The 23685-nt window shown below is 45.0% G+C and overlaps 1 long non-coding RNA gene across 1 annotated transcript in view; it reads right to left on the bottom strand.

The window, feature by feature from the left end:
- Nucleotides 1-2360: 2360 nt before the first annotated feature.
- LOC142663407 (uncharacterized) overlaps nucleotides 2361-23685 on the bottom strand; it is a 112088-nt gene continuing 90763 nt past the window's right edge. The window contains exon 3 of the long non-coding RNA XR_012851093.1: nucleotides 2361-2509. This is a non-coding gene — a long non-coding RNA (uncharacterized LOC142663407). The remainder of the gene's footprint in view (nucleotides 2510-23685) is intronic.

The following is a 23685-nucleotide window of genomic DNA, read 5'->3' as shown; positions in this document are numbered from 1 at the left end:
GTGAGTTTTTCATGGCCGTTTTGCATCAGTGTCTCCAAATTTTCATCCATTTCCTGTCCGTTTGTCATCCGTTTTGCATCAGTGAAAACGCCCAAAAGAAGGTCACATGTTCACCTAGACACTATTTACAGCCTCCCTGTATATGATGCCACACACCTCGCTGTATATGATGCCACACACCTCCTATATATGATGCCACACACCTCCCTGTATATGATGCCACACACCTCCCTGTATATGATGCCACACACCTCCCTGTATATGATGCCACACACCTCCCTGTATATGATGCCACACACCTCCTGTATATGATGCCACACACCTCCTGTATATGATGCCACACACCTCCCTGTATATGATGCCACACACCTCCTATATATGCCACACACCTCCCAGTATATGATGCCACACACCTCCCTGTATATGATGCCACACAGCCTCCCTGTAGGTGATGCCACACAGCCTCCCTGTATATGATGCCACACAGGCTCCCTGTATATGCCACACAGCCTCCCTGTATATGCCACACAGCCTCCCTGTATATGATGCCACACAGCCCCCCATGTAGATGCCACACAGCCCCCCATGTAGATGCCACACAGCCCCCCATGTAGATGCCACACAACCCCCCCTGTAGATGCCACACAGCCCCCCTGTAGATGCCACACACATCCCTGTATATGCCACACAGCCCCCCTGTATATGATGCCTCACAGCCCCGATGTTTATGATGCCACACAGCCCGACATGAATGCCCTACATGCTCACCGATGCAGCGCTGCATTCTACAGGTAAGGTGTCCCATCTTCACTGGATCTGCGAAGGCGACGCAATGACACTCACCGAAGCAACGCGTCTCCACGTGTGGTCTCTCGTCTTCATGGGATCTGCGAAGGCGGCGCGATGACGAGAGACCACACGTGAAGAGCTAGTAGTTCCCTTGCCAATCACCATGTCACAGATACATTTTTAACAGTTGTTACATGTATTGACATCCGTTAAAAACGGATCCATTGACTATCCATTGTCCTATTTTTTGACGGCCTTTATTCCAGGGCCGTTAAAAAAACGGCCGTGTGAATACACCCATAGAACATCATTGTTCTGAAAACGGCCGTGTGACGGCCGTTAAAAGAACGGCTGTCACACGGCCGTTTTTCACCGTGGTGTGAATAAGGCATTCGGGCCTTCACACGAGCGTATCCGTTTCACGCGCATGAAAAACGCGTGTGAATCGGGTCCGTGTGTGTTGCTTTATGCATCAGTGTGCTCTGTGAGGGGCATGCGTTATTCACGTGCTCGCAAAGCACGACTTTTTTTTAAAATAATTTTCAACTGAATTGATGTGCAAACCACGCATCGCACACGCATGTGCATCCGTGTGCGGTACACGCACCCATTGACTTCAATGGGCACGTAGGTGTGTGATAACGCACCAATATAGGACATGCAGTGAGTTTCACGCAGCGGACTCTCGCTGCGTGAAAAATCACACGTGTGAATGGCTCCATTGAAATCAATGGGTCTGTGTGCTGTGCGTTGTTTCAAGGCACAACACACGGACGTGATTCACGCTCGTGTGAATGGGGCCTAAGTGTATGTTCACACATGGCGGATAAGCTGTGTAAAAACCACACAGCATATAAGCCATGGGCGCCGCAGGAATTCCAGCCTAAAAATCACAGCAAATTGTGATGCAGTTTTTCGACTGGAATGTAAGATGCGGAAAACCACACTTTAATTTGAAAAAAAGTTTCATACTTATGTAGCTATGGCGACGCGTCCCTCTTCCGTCCTCCAGGCCGGCCTCCTGGGATGATGTTTCATCCCATGTGACCACTGCAGCGGTCACATGGAATGAAACTTCATCAAAGGAGGCCGGCATGGATGAAGAAGCACAGAATTCTGGGTAAGTATAAGATATTTTTTTTTCTGAGTTCCGATTCTTGCGACGGAATCACAAATTTTCCGCCGCAAAAATCGCAACATCTGCTATTTGTTACAGGTTTCTCCTCCCCATTGAATTCAATGGGGAAAACCTGCAACAAACAAGCAGCGATTATGCGAATACAATTGACATGCTGCGGATTAAAAAAACGCACCGCAGGTCAATTTCTGAGCATTTTTTTCCGCTTATCATTTATGCAGCGTGTGGATGAGATTTGTTCATATCTTATCCACTCTGCGGCTACTGTATTATGCTGTGGATTTTCCACAACGAAATCCGTTTTGTTACCCTAACAGCTCCAGTTAGACTGCAAGGACCCATTATCCACTTTACCTGCCCAGGACCTTAACCATCCTTCTTTGAATCAACACACCAATACCTTCTTTATGGAAATGTGGAAGTGGCCACAGCTTTATTCTTATTTACAAACATCGGCATGAAGACATATATATATATATTTATTTCTCTCTCCTCCTGAAATGCCGATGCTCCCTGTCTCCATCAGGCATGTAGGGTGCTACCTCCGTCTTCATCTGCCGTACTTTCCGCCAGCTGTGACATCTACGAAAAAACCAGAAAAACGCCAGAACAAGAATATAACCGTAGAAAAATTTCCAAAAACAAAACCAAAACCACCAGGGGAGGGAGGGCGGGTGTTTCTTCCACTGCAGCTTGAAGGTAAGAGGGCTTCCCGCTCCAAACCCCTGCCTTATATCTTCTTAACCACGCCCCTCTTACCCCTCGTTGACCAATCCTGGTCCTGGGCATTATTTTAAACCGTTCCATCCTTTCTTAACCCCTTGCAGTCCCTGACACTCTCCCTAGGCGCTTCAGTGTCTACAAGGTTCTGTCCACGCTGCCATTCACAACGGGGGCTCTATTGGCAGTTCCATAACTGTTGATGGCTAGAATAGCGCAACACGCAATGCTATTCTTGGTGTCAAAATCCTCAGATCAATCACGGCAGTGCCACCTCCTTTATTATATACAGGCCACTCATTGAGAATAGTGTATATAGTGATCGAGAAGGCAGAAACGATAAAAATCGCCCCTACCTTTCTACTGGGTGCCCGGCTGTCATTGCACATGATCTGCGGCTGCACGATTGTCATATCATATTGATTGATAGCAATGATAGCAAGTCATGATAACAGTCAGAGGTGTAACTTGAAGCTCCTGAACCCCAATGCAAAACAGGCCCCCGACCTACCATGCAGTGGCATAACTACCGCTATAGCAGCCGTAGCGGCTGTTACGGGCCCAGCGGCATGAGGGGGCCCGTGTCGCCCGTCGGCACGGGCCCCCACCATGGCCGGAGGCTCCGCTAGCTGCCGCTATGGCTGCTACAGTGCAACACCACTGAACACTACGGCAGAGCAGGGAGGTATCTACCGGCTCTTCCATTAAAGGGGTTGTTCCTACATAAGACATGTATCCCATATCCACAGGATAGGGGATACATGTGTGATCACTGGCATTGATAGGGAGAACGGGGGACTGAAAGTCCCATGAAGTTCTCCATCACAAACCTCGGACTTCCGGGGTCTGTGTCGGCAGCTCCGTAGGAATGAATGGAGCGCCGGTCCCGCTTGTGCGCATGCGTGACCAGCGCTCCTTTCATTTTTATTGAGCTGCGCAGACTCCGGAAGTCAGAGGTTAGTCATGGAGAACTTCGGGGGACTTTCGGTCCCCCATTCTCCTTATCAGTGCCAGCGATCACACATGTATCCCCTATCCTGTGGATAGGGGATACATGTCTTTTGTAGGACGCACTATAGGTCAGATTTTTTTGGGGGGTTGGGGCTGTATAGCGTTATCTACAGGGGGGGCTGTATAGCGTTACCTACAGGGGGCTGTATAGCGTTATCTACAGGGGGGGCTGTGTGGCGTTACCTACAGAGGGGGCTGTGTAGCGTTACCTACAGGGGTGCTGTATGGCGCTATCTACAGGGGGGGCTGTATGGCGTTATCTACAGGGGGGGCTGTATAGCGTTACCTACAGGGGGCTGTATAGCGTTACCTACAGGGGGGGCTGTGTGGCGTTACCTACAGAGGGGGCTGTGTAGCGTTACCTACAGGGGTGCTGTATGGCGCTATCTACAGGGGGGCTGTATGGCGTTATCTACAGGGGGGCTGTATGGCGTTCTCTACAGGGGGGGCTGTATGGCGTTATCTACAGGGTGGGCTGTATGGCGTTATCTACAGGGGGGCTGTATGGCGTTATCTACAGGGGGCTGTATGGCGTTATCTACAGGGTGGGCTGTATGGCGTTATCTACAGGGGGGCTGTATGGCGTTATCTACAGGGGGCTGTATGGCGTTATCTACAGGGTGGGCTGTATGGCGTTATCTACAGGGGGGCTGTATGGCGTTATCTACAGGGGGCTGTATGGCGTTATCTACAGGGGGGGCTGTATGGCGCTATTTACAAAGGGGTCTGTATGGCGTTATCTACAGAGGGGGCTGTATGCCGTTATCTACAGGGTGGGCTGTATGGCGTTATCTACAGTGTGGGCTGTATGGAGTTATCTACAGGGGGGGCTGTATGGCGTTATCTACAGGGGGGCTGTATGGCGTTATCTACAGGGGGGCTGTATGGCGTTATCTACAGGGGGCTGTATGGCGTTATCTACAGGGGGGCTGTATGGCGTTATCTACAGGGGGGCTGTATGGCGTTATCTACAGGGGGGGATGTATGGCGTTATCTACAGGGGGGTTGTATGGCGCTATTTACAAAGGGGTCTGTATGGCGTTATCTACAGGGGGGCTGTATGGCGTTATCTACAGGGGGGCTGTATGGCGTTATCTACAGGGGGGGCTGTATGGCGCTATTTACAAAGGGGTCTGTATGGCGTTATCTACAAAGGGGTCTGTATGGCGTTATCTACAGGGGGTCTGTATGGCGCTATTTACAAAGGGGTCTGTATGGCGTTATCGTCAGGGGGGCTGTATGGAGCTATTTACAAAGGGGTCTGTATGGCGTTATCTACAGGGTGGGCTGTATGGCGTTATCTACAGGGGGGCTGTATGGCGTTATCTACAGAGGGGGCTGTATGGCGTTCTCTACAGAGGGGGCTGTATGGCGTTATCTACAGAAGGGGGCTGTATGGCGTTATCTACAGGGGGTCTGTAAAAAAGGCACTATCTACAAGGGGGGGGTTGTGTGACACCCAGGGGAGGGGGGGGCCCCAGTCAAAAGTTTGCTATGGGGCCCAGTCTTTCCTAGTTACGCCCCTGCTACCATGTACCATTTATAATACTGTTGTCTTTTTATGTAAGAAAGGGGCATTTGCCCCCTTAGGCTACAGGGCCAAGTGCGACTGCTACCGTAAATAAATATTAGAGGAATATATGATTCTTCTCGTGGCGTCCCTACGCCGTGCACTATGTTTTCCAGCACACAACCAGCAGCGTTCATGTATTACAAAGGGGACTGTGCATGTGCCGCCTCCAGACCCTCCCTCTATACTCTCGGCCCCGTGACAGTCTCTGCTCGTGGCAGATGTAGTCTTTGCTTGGCTTGCCGGTTCCATCTGGATTCTGCAGCCTGGGACCGCCCTGAGAGAAGCTAACAAACCACAGGCACAGCTACCCCTCCCCTCCCCCTATACTTGGCACAGACGTGATCTACAGCACAATGCTTGTGGGCCTTTGCTAGCAGTAACCAAATATATTCTGTATTGGAAGATAAGTTGGAAAAAGTACAACTCACAATAATGATAAACTTTATTTATATAGCACCAACATATTCTGCAGCGGTGTACAATCTGGAAAAGTACACTAACAATTTGTTACAAAAACAAAAGCTTACAATGTTTCCTTTAGGGTCTATATCCACATCAAGATGTAGCAGGGCTGACTTTGTCATTGAGCTGTTTGGGTCTGCATCATTTGTGCATCCTGATAACTCACTGAGTTTATATGAAAGAGCTTTACCTGCAGTCCTATGTAAAATTACATATTATAATAAATATATTGATATGTCATGATGGCAAATGACAAGCGCACCCCTAACCCATCTCTACAGATCAGACAAACTAAGCTCTGCTGCTCCAGGTACAGTACGGGTTTACTTTGCTTGGTTTCCTGTGAAATTGGTCCTAGCGTTTGTGAATTTGTATGGAGCTGCCCAACCCTCTCACTGGTTATGAGGTTTGATATAAATAGATCAGACAGGTTGGATTGTTTTGTTTCCTCCGAGATAAGCAGCATCAGTGCTGTTTGGCGGCTGCTCATCTACCCCTGTTTACATTCAGAGACAGCAAACATATCTAGTCCTGCTCTCAGCTGAGAAGTGGTTACATTGTATCCAGTCCAGACAATGCTCTGCGATATAAACAGCCTGGACTGATACATTGTAGCAAACTACCAGAGAGATGTGTGCAGTTGCTGCTGATGTGTTCAGCTCACAGAGTATTGTCTAGACTGGATACAATTATATCCACTTCTCAGTTGAGAGTAGGACTAAGTATGTACAGGTTTACTGCCCCTGAATGTAAACAAGAGTGTTCTGATTCACTGACAGCAAACACATATCTTGAAAATTATGCATTAACCCATTTACGACCACCCATGGTTCATGTACGGCATGGGTAAAGGGGGGTTGCATGGAGCGTGCTCATGGGCTGAGCCCGTTCCATGCGCTGTTGGTGTCAGCTGTATGTTACAGCCGACACCCTGCTCTGACTGCTGGGATTGCAGATTACTGCAATCCCAGCTGTTTAACTCCTTAGATGGTGCGGTAAATAGTGACAACGGCATCTAAGGTGTTGAAAGAGGGGTCGGCCCCCTCCGATAGTCTGATGCGATCGCGTGGTGCAGCCTGGGGCCCTAATGAAGGCCCCCAGGTCTGTCAGCTTTGTGCTCCTATTAAGACCTGCATGATGCAGAGCTTCATAGTAGCCAGTAAAAATCATGACATAGTACAATCAGGGGCGTAGCTTAAGGCTCATGGGCCCGGGTGCAAGAATTCAGCTTGGGCCCCCCTATCCCTCCCCAACACCACCAACATCAGACCCCTGCGCGCGCCTATGCCCAGACGCTTTGCCCAACAGCCCCCATAGTATAATGCCCCACACAGTATAATGCTCCCATAGCTGCCCCCACACAGTGTAATGCTCCCATAGCTGCCCCCACACAGTGTAATGCTCCCATAGCTGCCCCCACACAGTGTAATGCTCCCATAGCTGCCCCCACACAGTGTAATGCTCCCATAGCTGCCCCCACACAGTATAATGCTCCCATAGCTGCCCCCACACAGTATAATGCCCCATACAGTATAATGCCCCCCCATAACAGTCCCATATCGTATAATGCTCCCCATATCAGCCCCCACAGTATAATTCCCCACATAGCTGCCCCCAAAACAGTTTAATGCCCCCCATACAGTATAATGCCCACATAAAAGCTTTCCATACAATATAATGCCCCCATATGAGCTCCCCATACAGTATAATGCCCCTCCATATCAGCTCCCCATACAGTATAATGCCCCGCCATATTAGCCCCCCATACAGTATAATGCCCCCTATATCAGCTCCCCATACAGTATAGTGCCCCCCCATATCAGCCCCATACAGTATAATACCCCCATATCAGCTCCCCACAGTATAGTGCCCCCCCATATCAGCCCCCATACAGTATAGTGCCCCCATATCAGCCCCCATACAGTATAATGCCCCTCCATATCAGCCCACATACAGTAAAATGCCCCCATATCAGCTCCCCATACAGTATAATGCCTCCATATCAGCTCCCCATACAGTATAATGCCCCATATCAGCTCCCAATACAGTATAATGCCCCCATATCAGCTCCCAATACAGTATAATGCCTCCATATGAGCTCCCCATACAGTATAATGCCCCCATATCAGCTCCCCATACAGTATAATGCCCTCCCATATGAGCTCCCCATACAGTACAATTCCCCCCATACAGTATAAATCCCCCATATCAGCCCCCATGCAGTATAATGCTTTCCCATCTTATCAGCCCCCATGCCATATCATCCCCCCACACAGTATAATGCCCCAATATGTGCATAATAGAAAAATAGCATAATTACTTACCTATCCCTGTTCCTTCGCCTCCTCCGGTGTGTGCTATGAGGGACTCGGCGCAGACAGGCGCGATGATTTTCGCTATATCCTGCCTGCCTGCGTCGAGTCGCTCAGGGCACAGTGAATGCCCCATACAGTATAGTGCCCCACATATCAGCCCCCATACAGTATAATACCCCCATATCAGCTCCCCATACAGTATAGTGCCCCCCATATCAGCCCCCATACAGTATAATGCCCCTCCATATCAGCCCCCCATACAGTATAATGCCCCTCCATATCAGCTCCCATACAGTATAATGCCCCCATATCAGCTCCCAATACAGTATAATGCCCCCATATCAGCCCCCCATACAGTATAATTCCCCCATACCAGCCACCATGCAGTATAATGCTCCCCTATCTTATCAGCCACCATGCCATATCAGCCCCCCCCATACAGTATAATGCCCCCATATGTGCATAATAGAAAAATAGCATAATTACTTACCTATCCCCGTTGCTTCGCCTCCTCCAGTGTGTGCTATGAGGGACTCGGCGCAGACAGGCGCGATGATGTCGCTACATCCCGCCTGCCTGCGTCGAGCCGCTCAGGGCACAGTGAATACTGGAGCAAGGAGACATCAGCTCCTTGCTCCAGCATTGAATGGAACCGGGACCTCGGTGAGTGACTCGCGACCCCCCGGAGGTCTTCACACGACCCCCCAGGGAAACGCGACTCACAGTTTGTAATGTATTGTGTTGTATTGTGCAGTGTGCGGTGGAGGGGGGACTGTAATTTAACGGGCCCCCCTCTCCACCGCAAACAAGACAACACAACACATTACCGTAACCAGGAAGTGCCGGCTTCATGGCACAGACAATTTATTTAATAACAAGCATGCTGTATGGCAACGGGGGCCCGTGGGCCCCCCAGGCTTAGGGGCCCAGTCGCAACTGCGACCGCTGCGACCCCTATAGCTACGCCACTGACTGCAATACATAAGTATTGAAGTATAAAGTGCAAGCAACGATTACTGGTTCAAGTTCCCTAGGGGGAATAGTATTTTTTTTTTAAATCTGTTAAATAAAGTTTATATATATATTAGAAGTTAAAAAAAATATTTCCCCCCAAAAAAATATGTAAAAAGAAGTTATCATATCTTCTATTCACACATCTGCAAAAGTCTTAACTATTACAATATAACATTATTTAGCCCGCATGGTAAACACAGTAAAAACTGCAGAAATTATAGTTTTTGGTCACTTTGGTTAGCACAAAAAAAAACGAATAAAAAGTAATCAAAAAGTCAAATGTGCTCCAAAATTGTAATAAAAAAGACAGCTCGCTCTGCAAGGAAAAAGCCCTCATACCGCTCAATCGACGGAAAAATAATAAAGTTATGGCTCTCAGAACATGGGAACACATGTTCTATTATTCTATTTTTTTTTAACAAAATGTTTCTATTTTGTTAAAGAGGCTCTGTCACCAGACTTTACCGAAGTATCAGAAGTGGAAATAGACATTGAGTCCTGGCTAGAGGTGATGTCTATTCACTGTCAAGACACTTCAGTAAAGTTAATGTGGGAGTATGTGACAGCAGAGCGGGATGTACAAATGGACATGAATGTAGAGAAGTGTATGACGCTGATCGTTCACTGATTGGTCACTGATTGGTCAGCCTCATACACTCCTCTGTACAACACCCACTTGGTCTAAAGTAAAAACACGCCCAGTTGGTCATTAAGAAACTAATTAGCATAAAACTAAAATTGCTCATAACTTGCTCAAAAATTATCGTTTTACAAAATAAAAACCACTGCTGTTATCTACATTACAGCGCCGATCAGATTATGTAGGAGATAGGGCATTTATAATCTGGTGACAGAGAAAATTATAAAAAAAAAACGATATAAATTTGGTATTGCCGTAATTGTGCTGACTAGCAGAATAAAGTAAAAATACAATTTTTACCACAGGGTGAACGTCGTAAAAACAAAACCCAAATAACAATTGTGAAATTTCAGTTTTTTTTCCATTCAACTTTTCAAAATGATTTTTCAGTTTTTCTAGTACATTATATGGTAAATTAAATGGTGCCATCAAAGACAAAACCTCGTACCGCAAAAAAAACCAAAAAACACAGCCTTCATACGGCTATTTTGATGGAAAAATAAAAAAATGATGGCTCTTGGAAGGCGAAAAGGAAAAAAATAAATGTAAAAATGGCCTGGTCATTAAAGGGTTAAAACACAAAGTATATTAGAAAGTTGTAAAGCTTTTCATCTATACCGTGATTAAGCTTCATTTACATAAAACCGGAAAATCCTATTTACACAGCCTGTATGGCGGCGGCCTGGGGCTCTTTGCTATGGGGAGCTGTAAGCCGTCCGCCACCTGTACGGAGCTGTATAATGAAGATATTCTCCCCTAGATGCAATATTTTCTTATATCTCCGTAATTCTGTGTCCGATGGAACATGATTTTTTTTTCTGCTGAATTCATAAGGGCTTCGTAGACTTCCATAGGCGATTTATACAATACAACTTGGAGATTATATGTAGGCATAATACCACCATGAGCCCTAAAGAGTGAGGCCCCATGCACACGACCGTAGTGTTTTTTACTGAACGAAAATACAAATCCGTAGTTATCCGCAAGTCATCCGCATCTCTGGCACGCTGTCCGCAAAATAAGGTCCGTAGTGCATTCGTATTTACCGATCCGCAAAAAAAGAGGAGGCTACAAATGATGTCACCAACATGTCCCAAATCCTTGAAAAGGTCACATGATCACTCAGGTACCATTTTTTTGGGCAATCCCCTGCCGTCGCATAGCAACGCTTCTGCAATTACGGACGGCTACGGCTGCACATCCTTAGCCGTCTGCAATTTTGCACGCACCCATAGACTTCTATGGGCGAGTCTGTGCTGCAATTTCGGACATGAATAGGACATGTTCTATATTTTGCGGAACATCTCTACGGCCCGGATACACATCCGTAAATATATGGAATGGTGTCTGTGGCCAATAGAAATGAATGGGTCCGCAGATTATCTGTAATTACCTGATAAAAACTACCGGCGTGTGCATGGAGCCTAGTACATTGCAGTTACCCACTAATAACAGTGCAATATTCTGAGCAAATTCTTCACTAAAGTTAGGCCTCAACATGAAGACGCCCGGAAGGTGAAACTTCTTAGGGTGTTGGTTAATAAGTCGGTGACACATACGTTGGAATTTCATGAATTATTTTTATTCTGCAATCTCAAGTGAAAAAATGTAACTTAATTTTAACATTATAGATTGTTGTGTCTGGTATTGCATTTCAGTCTCATTTACTTAAATAGCGCTGACCTGCAATACCAGACCCAGCCAATGGACAAGAGTGGCGCTGTTTCTGGTCAAAAGCAGAATCTTTTTTTACGTTAATGGGGAATCTTTTTTTACGTTAATGGGCAACTGAATGGACATAGTATTTACTACTCTGTAGATTTCTTTCTATCCAATCTTGTAGACTTGTAGATCTTCCTCTTCTCTACTATCCTGTGCTATTCTCAGAGGTTCTGTTTCACATCCCCTTGCCTGTTCCTTGTTTGGTGTCACGGATTTTGCCTTTTGGTTACAAATATTATTAATTTATATGTTTTCAATCCTCTTAGCCCGGAATAATCTAGCCCTTCTCCCCATTTTCTAAAGCTGGGAGAACTGGATGATAGGTGTCCACTAAAAACATATTACACCCATTGGGATTGATGGATGCCCTGTAATGTGATGGTAATCCCCAGCAGAAAGAGATTCCTATGATCAACAGATTGCCTAGAAGATACAACTGTATCAAATCTTCAGCTGTTAGAAGTATAAGGCCTCATGCACACGAACGTGTTTTTCATGGTCCGTGCATTGCCCGGGAGCCTGGGCCGCAAAAAGATAGGACATGTCTTATTATGGCCATGTGCACGGCCCGTGATGTGCGCGCGGCCCGCAAGTGACACTCCGCGGCCCGTCCGAGCCGCAAATCACGGGCTGTGCACAACACTACGGTCATGTGCATGAGGCCTCAGGGTTTCAGTCTCTGGAAGTAAACACACTATAGGAAGTGCAGAGACAGTCCAACTGCCACATAACATACCAGTGTTTTTTCTCTCCGACATCACTGCCTTTATTATCCTTGTACTGTGACATCACTGTATTTATTTTTCCTGTACTGTGACACCCTTATATTGTCACATCACTGTTTTTTATTCCTATACTGTGATATCACTGTGTATAATAAATACCAGTACTGTGACATCACTGTGTTCATTATGCCTGTACTCTGACATCACTGTGTTTATTATCCCTGTACTGTGACATCACTGTGTTCATTATTCATGTACTGTGAAATTACTGTGTTTATTATCTCTGTACTGTGACATTACTGTGTTTAATATTCATGTACTGTGACATCACTATGTTTATTATGCCTGTATTGTGACATCACTATGTTTATTATGCCTGTATTGTGACATCACTGTGTTTATTATCCCTGTACTGTGACGTCACTGTGTTCATTATCCCTGTACTGACATCACTATGTGCATTATCCCTGTACTGTTACATCACTGTATTTATTATCGCTGTACTGTGACATCACTGTGTTTAACCCCTTAATGACCGGCCTATTTTAGACCTTAATGACCAGGCTATTTTTTATGTTTTTCCATCGTCGCATTCCAAGAGCTATAACTTTTTTTTTTTTGCGTCGACATAGGTACATATTATTTATTGATTAACTTTTCTTAACTTTTTTTTGGGGGGGGATAGAAAAAAATCAGAAATTTCGCCACTCTTTTTTGCGTCCTAAATCTACGCCGTTTACCGTGTGGTATGAATAACACAATAAGTTTATTCAGCGGGTTGTTACGATTGCAATGATACCAAATTTGTATCGTTTTTGTATGTTTTACTACTTTTACACAGTAAAAACGCTTTTTTTTCAAAATTATTTGTTTTTGTGTCTCCATATTTGAAGAGCCGTAACGTTTTTATTTTTTCGCCGATGCAGTTGTATGAGGGCTTTTTTTTTGCGGGAAGACTTGTACTTGTCTCTACTGTGACATTACTGTTTATTATCCCTGCACTGTGACAACCTTGTATTGTGAAATTTATGTTTTTTATCCCTGTACTGTGACATCACTGTTTATTATCCCTGTACTGTGACATCACTGTGTTTATTATCCCTGTACTGTGACATCACTGTGTTTATTATCCATGTACTGTGACATCACTGTGTTAATTATCCCAATATTGTGACATAATCTATTTATTATCAGTTTGCTGTGATATCACTATATTTATTTTTCCTGTACTGTGACACCCTTATATTGTCACATCGCTGGTTTTTATTCCTGTTCTGTGATATCACTGTGTATAATAAATACCTGTACTGTGACATCACTGTGTTTATTGTCATACTGAGACATCACTGTGTTTATGATCACTGTACTATGACATCACTGTGTTTATTATCCCTGTACTATGACATCATTGTGTTTATGATCACTGTACTATGACATCACTGTGTTTATTATCCCTGTACTATGACATCACTGTGTTTATGATCCCTGTACTATGACATCACTGTGTTTATTATCCTTTTACTGTGACATCACTGTTTAATATTCATGTACTGTGACATCACTATGTTTATTATGCCTGTACTGTGACATTACTGTGTTTATTATGCCTGTATTGTGACATCACTGTGTTTATTATGCCTGTATTGTGACATTACTGTGTTTATTATCTCTGTACTGTGACATCACTGTGTTTATTATCCCTGTTGTAATGACCGGGGGGTAGGGAAACGGAAAAGTGAGCCCCAATCTACCCGCCACTCTGTCCCTGCCTACTTGCAACGACCCGCCCTAGGCGACGGGGTACAACTGGGCGGCGGTCCCTGCACTCAGTAAGTGCACGACAAACACGACAAACATACAAGGGAATACAAGCAAGGGAAAGGGGCAGTTGCCCACGGCAACACCGTGAGCAACCAGAGTGGTGAACGAGCCGAGTCAAGCCAGGAGTGTGCGAGGTACCAAACGAAGAGCAGAAGAGTAGTCAGTAAGCCAGGGTCTGTATGGAGCAGGAACAAAATAGAAGGAGCTGTAGCTGGGCCAGGAAACCACACGAAAAAGAATAACAAGCAAGGAGCAACAGGAAATGCAGGTATAAATAGACAGAGGGCGGGATCTAGCTGAGTCTGGCCAGGCTGCGATAGGCTCTCCCACTCCTAAGCCTGCCAGCCTGAGTGGTGGAAGCTGGAGTCAGTCTCAAGGATGTAGATTCAGGTGCTGACTGATTAATTAAGGGAGTTAACCCCGAAGCTGTGCCTTGCAGATCCTTTACACCTGTACTGTGACAACCTTGTATTGTGACATTGCTGTGTATCCATGTACTGTGACATCATTGTATTTATTATCTCTGTACTGTGACATCACTGTGTTTATTTTCTCTGTACTGTGACATTACTATTTATTATCTCTGTACTGTGACATCACTGTTTATTATCTCTGTACTGGGACATCAGTGTTTTTATTATCCCTGCACTGTGACAACCTTGTATTGTGAAATTGCTGTGTTTTTTTTTATCCCTGTACTGTGACATCACTGTGTTTATTATCCATGTACTGTGACATCACTGTGTTAATTATCCCAATATTGTGACATAATCTATTTATTATCAGTTTACTGTGATATCACTATATTTATTTTTCCTGTACTGTGACACCCTTATATTGTCACATCGCTGGTTTTTATTCCTGTTCTGTGATATCACTGTGTATAATAAATACCTGTACTGTGACATCACTGTGTTTATTGTCATACTGGGACATCACTATGTTTATTATGCCTGTACTGTGACATTACTGTGTTTATTATGCCTGTATTGTGACATCACTGTGTTTATTATGCCTGTATTGTGACATTACTGTGTTTATTATCTCTGTACTGTGACATTACTGTGTTTAATATTCATGTACTGTGACATCACTGTGTTTATTATGCCTGTACTGTGACATCACTGTGTTTATTATGCCTGTACTGTGACATCACTTTGTTTATGATCACGGGTACTATGACATCACTGTTTTTATTATCTCTTTACTGTGACATCACTGTGTTTATTATCCTTGTACTGTGACATCACTGTGTTTATTATCCTTATACTGGGACATCACTGTGTTTATGATCACTGTACTATGACATCACTGTGTTTATGATCACCGTACTGTGACATCACTGTGTTTATTATCCTTATACTGGGACATCACTGTGTTTATGATCACTGTACTATGACATCACTGTGTTTATGATCACCGTACTGTGACATCACTGTGTTTATGATCACTGTACTATGACATCACTGTGTTTATGATCACTGTACTGTGGCATCACTGTGTTTATTATCTCTGTATGGGTGTAATCATATGAGGTGCAGAGGGATGAGGTTGCCCAATAATCCCTGACACATAAGAGGACAGTACTACAAATTGGTGGGGAGGGGGCTGCTTTAGATTTTCCACTGGGCCTGAAAGTTGAAGTAACACCTTGAAACAACAGCAAGTGTTCAATTCCCCTGCAGCGCCACCAAAGGGGAAAAGAAGCATTACACATTTCAGTGGGTTGTCCATGTAATGCACTGGTATTGATCACAGCAGGTGTTCTTGACGGGATAGAAGTATTAAGAATATTTTTAAAATGTATGCAGCCTACAGTTATATTGAGAGACTTTCTAGGAATATCTATGCACTTTGGCATAGTTTCGTTTTATATTTTGCCGATTGAGCTAAGCCTAGACGTCTGTTCAGCAAGCGAACAGAGCTTGTATGTTTGTCGAAGGAAACGTTGTGTAACCTTGGGCCAACATTCTTCACCAGCATAATATGAAATGCAGAGATTCCATTTTGACTTATGTCAGCAGGACTATAAGGCTGGATTCACACGACCATGACTATGATGCTAGGAGCCCGGCTCCCTGCACTGTGTTCGGTCCGGGAAAATATGTTCCGTCCATTACGGACGTAAAATGGTCGTGTGAATCCAGCCTTAGAAGTCCAGGAGCCTCGGGCAGAATTGTCCGGGACGATGAAATTGGGCTACGCTGCACCAGTTAGGACAGGTTTAGTATTACGTTTCAAGATAACAACCTGTCAATCATATCGGGTGCACGTCAATGAGAAGGCTCTGGGCAAAAATAACTTGGATTGTAGTGGAATTATTATATATGCAATGGAAAGTAACCAAACCAAAAGCCCTCGTGTAACCTGACGTGAGCATATTGACCTGTTATCATTAACCTCATCAGGACCCATAGAATATTTCATCAAATTTTTTGTTATCTCATTAGAATCATTATTTAAAATGTTTTTGTTTTTTAGCCCATAATGGGATTTTTTGGATTGATCTTTTTTACTTTGTAATATGCTATCATATATATATTTACTATTATATTACCCAGTGTACTATTAAATACACCGGCAGTTGCTAGGGCATACATAAGTATGCCCTACCAACTAGCAATACTAAAATACAACCCTAGGTTCCTTCAATGGATGCAGACGGATTGCCCATGTATGGGTGGAGATCGTGTCACAGGATATAGCCAGGGGCGTAACTAGGAAACACTGGGCCCCATAGCAAGCTTTTGACTGGGCAACTCCCTGCGTGCCCTTTTAGAAAACGCCCCCTGTAGATAGTGCCATACAGCCCCCCTGTAGACAGTGTTATACAGCGCCCCCTGTAGACAGAGCTATACAGTCTCCCCATACAGTGCTATACAGCCCTCCCTGTAGACAATGCTATGCTTTCAAGTATGACAAAGAGGGACAACTGATGCGACGCACAGCGCGTCACAGACACATTTTCTTTTAAGACACGCCTCTCATCGCAACCAATCCCCGCCCATACACACCTGGTTCAGCCCATGCAGTATCATGCTCCCATAGTGCCTCCCACTCAGTATAATACCAAATAGCTGCCCCACGCAGTATAATGCCTTCTAACTGCCACCATACAGTATAATGCCCCCATAGCTGCCACTATACAATATACTGATCCATAGATGCCCCCATACAGAATAATGCCAACACAGATGCCCCCATAGAGTATAATGCCCACACAGATGCCCTAAACAGTATAATGATCACAGATGCCCCTATACAGTACAATGCCCACACAGATGCCCCCATGCAGTATAATGCCCAAATAAATCCCCCCATACAGCATAATGCCCCATGCAGCATAATGCCCCCATAGCTGCCCCAGACAGTATAATGCCCTATAGCTGCCCCATACAGCTTAATGCCCCCAAAGCAGCCCCCATACATCATAATGCCCCCTTAGCTGCCCCTAGTGCCAGTGCCCTTGTAGATAGTGACACAGTGCCCATGTAGATAGTGCCCTATATAGTGCCACAGTGTCTATGTAGATAGTGCCACACACCCCTTGAAGGTAGCACTCCCCCTTGTAGATAGCACCATTGGGACTCCCTCTAGGAGTGGAATCCCTAGACAGAGCATAGGCCGGTAGGAGATTCCGCTCCTAGAGGGAAACCCTGATTTCACTGTCCATATATGGACAGTGACGTTAGTGGCTACTCCTTGTGCGGAATCCTCGTTGCCGACTCTGGCCGGGGATTGAATTCCAGGTGGAGCCGCTGACGTAAATTTCCATTTATGGACAGTGACCTCAGGGGTTTCCTCTAGGAGCGGAAACCCCGGCCTGATCATCGGCAACAGGAATTCCGCTCTAGGAGTAGCAACTGACGTCACTGTCCATACATATGGACAGGGACATCAGGGCTTCCCCGAGCACAGCGCTTAAAGTAGCGCTGTGCCCGGATAGTCCTCGGCGAGCGTAGGAGCTCCCTCTGCTTCTCCACTCTGAACTAATTCTGAAGCCGGGAGCTGATGGTTGCCTGCTTCAGAATTGAGTTCGACAGCAGGATATACCCCCGGGACAGCGGGATACCGCCCGGACGGTTGGGAGGTATGTGTAGCCTATGGCAGAGAAGGGAGACACCTCCCTGCTCTGTTATAGCGTTCAATATAATCTGCGTCCAAGGGACGCAGATCCTATTGAATGTGGAGTCGCTACCGTTGTAGCAGCCATAGCGGCTGCTAGCGGAGCCTCCTGGCATGGTGGGCTGTGCTGGCAGGCGGCACGGGACCCCTAACGCTGCGGGCCCCGTAGCAGCCACTGTGGCTGCTACAGTGGTAGTTGCGCCACTGGATATACCTGAGGGGTTTGCAAATGGTCAGACCCCCTTTGTTTTTCCTCCTCTATGTCACTGTCAGTTAATCTCAATCCCCATACTATTATAGCGCTATGTGCCAAAAGTCTGCATAGGAGCTGTATACACAAAACGGTAGGACCTTATCGAGGCTGTTTCCACAGTTATTTCAGATTTATTGCAGCAATAAAAAATTGATTGCAAAGGTGAACATATACAAATTAATCTTTCAATTTAAAGCACCAATGTCAAGAGAGAATGGGAGAAATATGCTGTATGTATGTTTTTGTTTTATTAAGCTATTTACCAATCACCTTAAATAATGTTATCGATTCATTATACAGGTTGATATGGTATTGGTGGAGCTGTATTTGTCAATATTATTTGGTATTTTGTGATTGATATTTAATACATTTTAACTGTAAAAATATTACGTTGCATGCTTTTTTTCACTACCTTTTACTTTTTATTTATTATTATGAATTTTTTAAAACCATAAAAAGATTTATTAATTAGCAAGATTTTTAGATAATAATGTGCATATCTATCTATCTATCTATCTATCTATCTATCTATCTATCTATCTATCTACATTTTTCTTGCATCTATCTACCTATCTCTCTCTCTGCGCTTGATTGGCCAGCAAACTCGCCCGACCTAAACCCCCCAGAGAATCTATAGGGTATTGTCAAGAGGAAGATAAGACACCAGACCCAACAATGCAGACAAGCTGAAGGCCGCTATCAAAGCAACCTGGGCTTCCATATCACCTCAGCAGTGCCACCGGCTGATCGCCTCCATGCCACGCCGCATTGATAACACCTCAGCAGTGCCACAGGCTGATCGCCTCCATGCAATGCCGCATTGATAACACCTCAGCAGTGCCACAGGCTGATCGCCTCCATGCCACGCCACATTGATAACACCTCAGCAGTGCCACAGGCTGATCGCCTCCATGCCACGCCGCATTGATAACACTTCAGCAGTGCCACAGGCTGATTGCCTCCATGCCACGCCGCATTGATAAGACCTCAGCAGTGCCACAGGCTGATTGCCTCCATGCCACGCCACATTGATAAGACCTCAGCAGTGCCACAGGCTGATTGCCTCCATGCCACGCCACATTGATAAGACCTCAGCAGTGCCACAGGCTGATCGCCTCCATGCCACGCTGCATTGATACAGTAATTCATGCACATGGAGTCCCGACCAAGTATTGAGGGCATATACTGTACATACTTTTCAGTAGGCCAACATTTCTGTATTAAAAATCATTCTTGAAATTGAGCTTATATAATATTCTAATTTTCTGAGACACAAAATTTTGGGTTTTCATTAACTGTTAGGCTGGATTCACACGAGCATATTACGTCCGTAATGGACGGAATGTATTTCGGTCGCAAGTCCCGGAGCGAACACACTGCAGGGAGCCGAGCTCCTAGCATCATAGATATGTACGATGCTAGGAGTCCCTGCCTCGCTGCCGGACAACTGTCCCGTACTGAAAACATGTTTTCAGTACTGGACAGTAGTTCCACCGAGAGGCAGGGACTCCTAGCATCGTACATAACTATGATGCTAGGAACCCTGCTCCCTGCAGTGTGTTCAGTCCGGGACTTGCAGCCGAAATACGTTCCGTCCATTACGGACGTAATATGCTCGTGTGAATCCAGCCTTAGGGTATGTTCACACGGCAGCGTCCGTAACGGCCGAAATTACGGGGCTGTTTCCAGGAGAAAACAGCCCCATCATTTCAGCCGTAACGGCATGTGCAGGCGCTTGAACGCCGCATCCATTACGGACGTAGCTGGAGCTGGTTTTCCATGGAGTCCATGGAAAACGGCTCCATTTACGTCTGAAGAAGTGACATGACACTTCTTTGGCGCGAGTGTATATTTACGCGCCGTCTTTTGACAGCGACGCGTAAATATACGCCTCGTGTGAACAGACAAACGTCAGCCCATTGCTTTCAATGGGCAGATGTTTGTCAACGCTTTCAAGCCGTATTTTCGGACGTATTTCCAGGTGTAAAACGCCCGAATTACGTCCGTAAATAGGCCGTGTGAACATACCCTAAGGGTTATGTTCACACACAGTGTTTTCAGACGTAATTCGGGCATTTTACGCCTGAAAAAACGTCCCTAATACGCCTACAAACACCTGCCCATTGCTTTCAATGGGAATTACGATGTTCTGTTCCCACAAGCCTTTATTATATGCTTCGCTGTCAAAATACGGCGCATAAAAAGACACCCGCGAAAAAGAAGTGGAGGTCACTTCTTGGGACGTTTTTGGAGGTGTTTTTTATTGACTCCATTGAAAAACAGCTCCAAAAACGGCCGTAAAAAACGCAGCGAAAAACGCGAGTTGTTCAAAAAACGTCTGAAAATCAGGAGCTGTTTTCGCCTGAAAACAGCTCAGTTTTTTCAGACGTTTTTTTTCACTGCGTGTGAACATACCTGAAGTGTCCTGCACTTCTTTTCCGCGGCCGTTTTTTTACGCGCCCGTTTTTCAAAATGGCCACGTAAAAAACGGCCCATCGGAACAGAACGCCATTTTTTCCATTGAAATCAATGGGCAGATGTTAGGAGGCGTTCTGCTTCTGTTTTTTCGGCCGTTATTCGGGCATTTACGGCCGAAAATAGGCCGTGTGAACATACCCTTAGCCATAATCTCCAACATTAAGGGTATGTTCACACGCAGTTACCAAAAACGTCTGAAAATACGGAGCTGTTTTCAGGTGAAAAGAGCTCCTGATTTTCAGACGTTTTTGTAGCAACTCACGTTTTTCGTGGCGTATTTTACGGACGTTATTGGAGCTGTTTTTCAATGGAGTCAATGAAAAACGCCTCCAAAATCGTCCTAAGAAGTGACATGCACTTCTTTTACGCAGCCGTCTTTTTACGCGCCATATTTTTACAGCGACGCGTAAAATAATGGCTCGTGGGAACAGAACACCGTAAAACCCATTGAAAGCAATTGGCAGATGTTTGTAGGCGTATTAGGGGCGTTTTTTCAGGTGTAATTCGAGGCGTAAAATGCCCGACTTACGTCTGAAAATACTGCGTGTGAACATACCCTAAAAGAAAAACATGCTGGAAATAGATCCCTCTGTGTATAATGAATCTATATAATATATGAGTTTCACTTTTTGAATTAAATTACTGAAATAAATTAACTTTTTGATGATATTCTAATTCATTGAGAAGGACTAGTATATATATACACACACATACAGAGTATTCTCTGATCTCTGTCGCTATAGTGGGACTGCAGCCATGAATTACAACAGTTGTCCCGCTCCTGGTCACGGTGCCAGTGTCATAAAAGTCCTAAAAGTCTGTCGCAGTTCCTCTGAGAACTCTGGCTTGCAACTTACTTATACCGTGCTGTTCCTCAAGGGGTTAAGGGATTTTTCTGGGGAAGACAAATTCATGCCAACGAAATGAAAAGTCATCTATAGCAGCAGGTTTGATCAGCAGAACAAAGGAGTGACGGTTTATTTTCAGCCGTTTTTCGGGCCTAAACGCCTCGAAAAACGGCAGAAGAAAACGGAAGCTGAAAAACTGCGTTTTGTTCCAACAGGGTGTTTTTTTACGTGGCCGTTTAAAAAATTGGCGCGTAAAAATACACCACATAAAAAGAAGTGCATGTCACTTCTTGAGCCGTGATCTTTGATTCCGCCCATTGCAGAGAAGTGTCGGCTGTAGTACACAGACGTTACCCACTGAGTATGGAGCTCGCCCAGCCTCTGAGCGCGCTCCATACTTCCCCTTAACCTTTATCACATACCGTTACATTATAATGTGTTTAGGGGTTAAGATCCCACTGTATGAAGCCAATATCAGTAGACAAAATCTTAGCTATTTAGATTGTAAAATAATTATTGGGGCCTATGAGAATAACTTAACGTTAATGTCCATCCTTGAACACCATTTTGGATGTTTTTTAAGCTCAAAATTCTGCGCAGATTAATTTCTTAACATATCATTATAACATATCTTAGCAGTCAGTTTTTTTTTTAAACAGAACTCCAAATCCCCTGCATAGAAATAAAAAATTTAATTCTGGCTGCCTGCAGTCACCACTAGAGGGAGCTCACTGCAAACTATTACTACAATAAAACAGTATGTAATAAGCTCCCCCTAGTGGTGGCTGAAGGTAGATGTAATTTTACGGTGATGCAGGGGATTTGGAACTGTGTATCAGAAAAAAGGAGCATGCGATCTGATCACTTCTGCCTGATCTACTGATCATCTCTGCGTATAAATAACCCGAAGTAACTTTTTTTAGTAATTGCTACCATCATAATTGAAACCTGACTCTCAAGCTTTATGTTGTCAGACGAGCCAAATGGTGGCGATCAAAGATAAAAGTGATAGAAGAAATCATGTAGACCTCAAGTGAACTGCAGCGAGAAGTGAATGGAAATATACTGACTTCCTCAGAGCAAGAAATAATTCATAGCTGCAGGGGGAAGTCTCTCTAAAGTCTCTAATCCTTTCTGCAAAAATGTCACATACGGAATCTGCTGGTATTAAGATACTGGGAGCTGCAAACGTGTAAAGGCACATGAGGAGGGGGGGGGGGCACATTCATAAAAAGTGTTGTGTTGCAGCAAGTTTATGGTGCTGACGTAAGTGAATTTGACTGAACTGCAGTGAAAATTATTTAAAGAGTTATTCAATATTTCCCATATAAGTGACTGGAGAGAGAAGTGGGCACCTCTCAATTCATACTCCTGGATGTGGCGGCTGGCGGCCACCTCACCAGGCGGGACGGAGGTCGGGTGACCTCTCTGGTCTGGGGCCAGGTGCTAGTCCCGGAGCTGAGACCCGCATCTATCAGACGTATATGGCATATTTGTATCCCTGACGTAGCTGTATGACGCCTCGTCTTTTGTAGGATGGGTTCATTTGGGGTAGACATACATTAGCGTGTAATTTCTATTCATTTTAATTTTGAAAATTTTGAAAAAAAGGATTACGCCCTTTTACATCCTTTTCAAATGTGCACCTTAAATGACATGCAATATGTGTTATTTCAGGTGGGATGAAGTGTAAAAAAGAAACTTTTTCTATATATGTATATAAGTTGTATCCATTTTTTTGTGTCATTTTTGAAATCCTATTAGAGGATTGATACCTTTAATACACAATATTTTTCTATGGGGCCACCTCTCTTCTATGTATCTTACTGCCTAACAACATGCAATTTGGGAAGCCATTTCTAGGACCCAAGGGCTGACTGTATGTGGATTACCAGGACCTCAGTCGCTATCAAATTTAATTATGTAATGGTCAGTCGCCAGTGACAGGTGGTCATATGGCTAGAATCCTGACCATTAGGCTACGTTGACACAGGGCGGATACGCTGCGTAAAGGTGCACAGCCTGTCCGCCCTGGTGGCCGCGGGAAATTG

The sequence above is a fragment of the Rhinoderma darwinii genome, chromosome 1, assembly GCF_050947455.1.
Source record: "Rhinoderma darwinii isolate aRhiDar2 chromosome 1, aRhiDar2.hap1, whole genome shotgun sequence".
Taxonomy (NCBI): Eukaryota; Metazoa; Chordata; class Amphibia; order Anura; family Rhinodermatidae; genus Rhinoderma; species Rhinoderma darwinii.
This window is presented reverse-complemented; position numbering and strand designations above follow the sequence as displayed.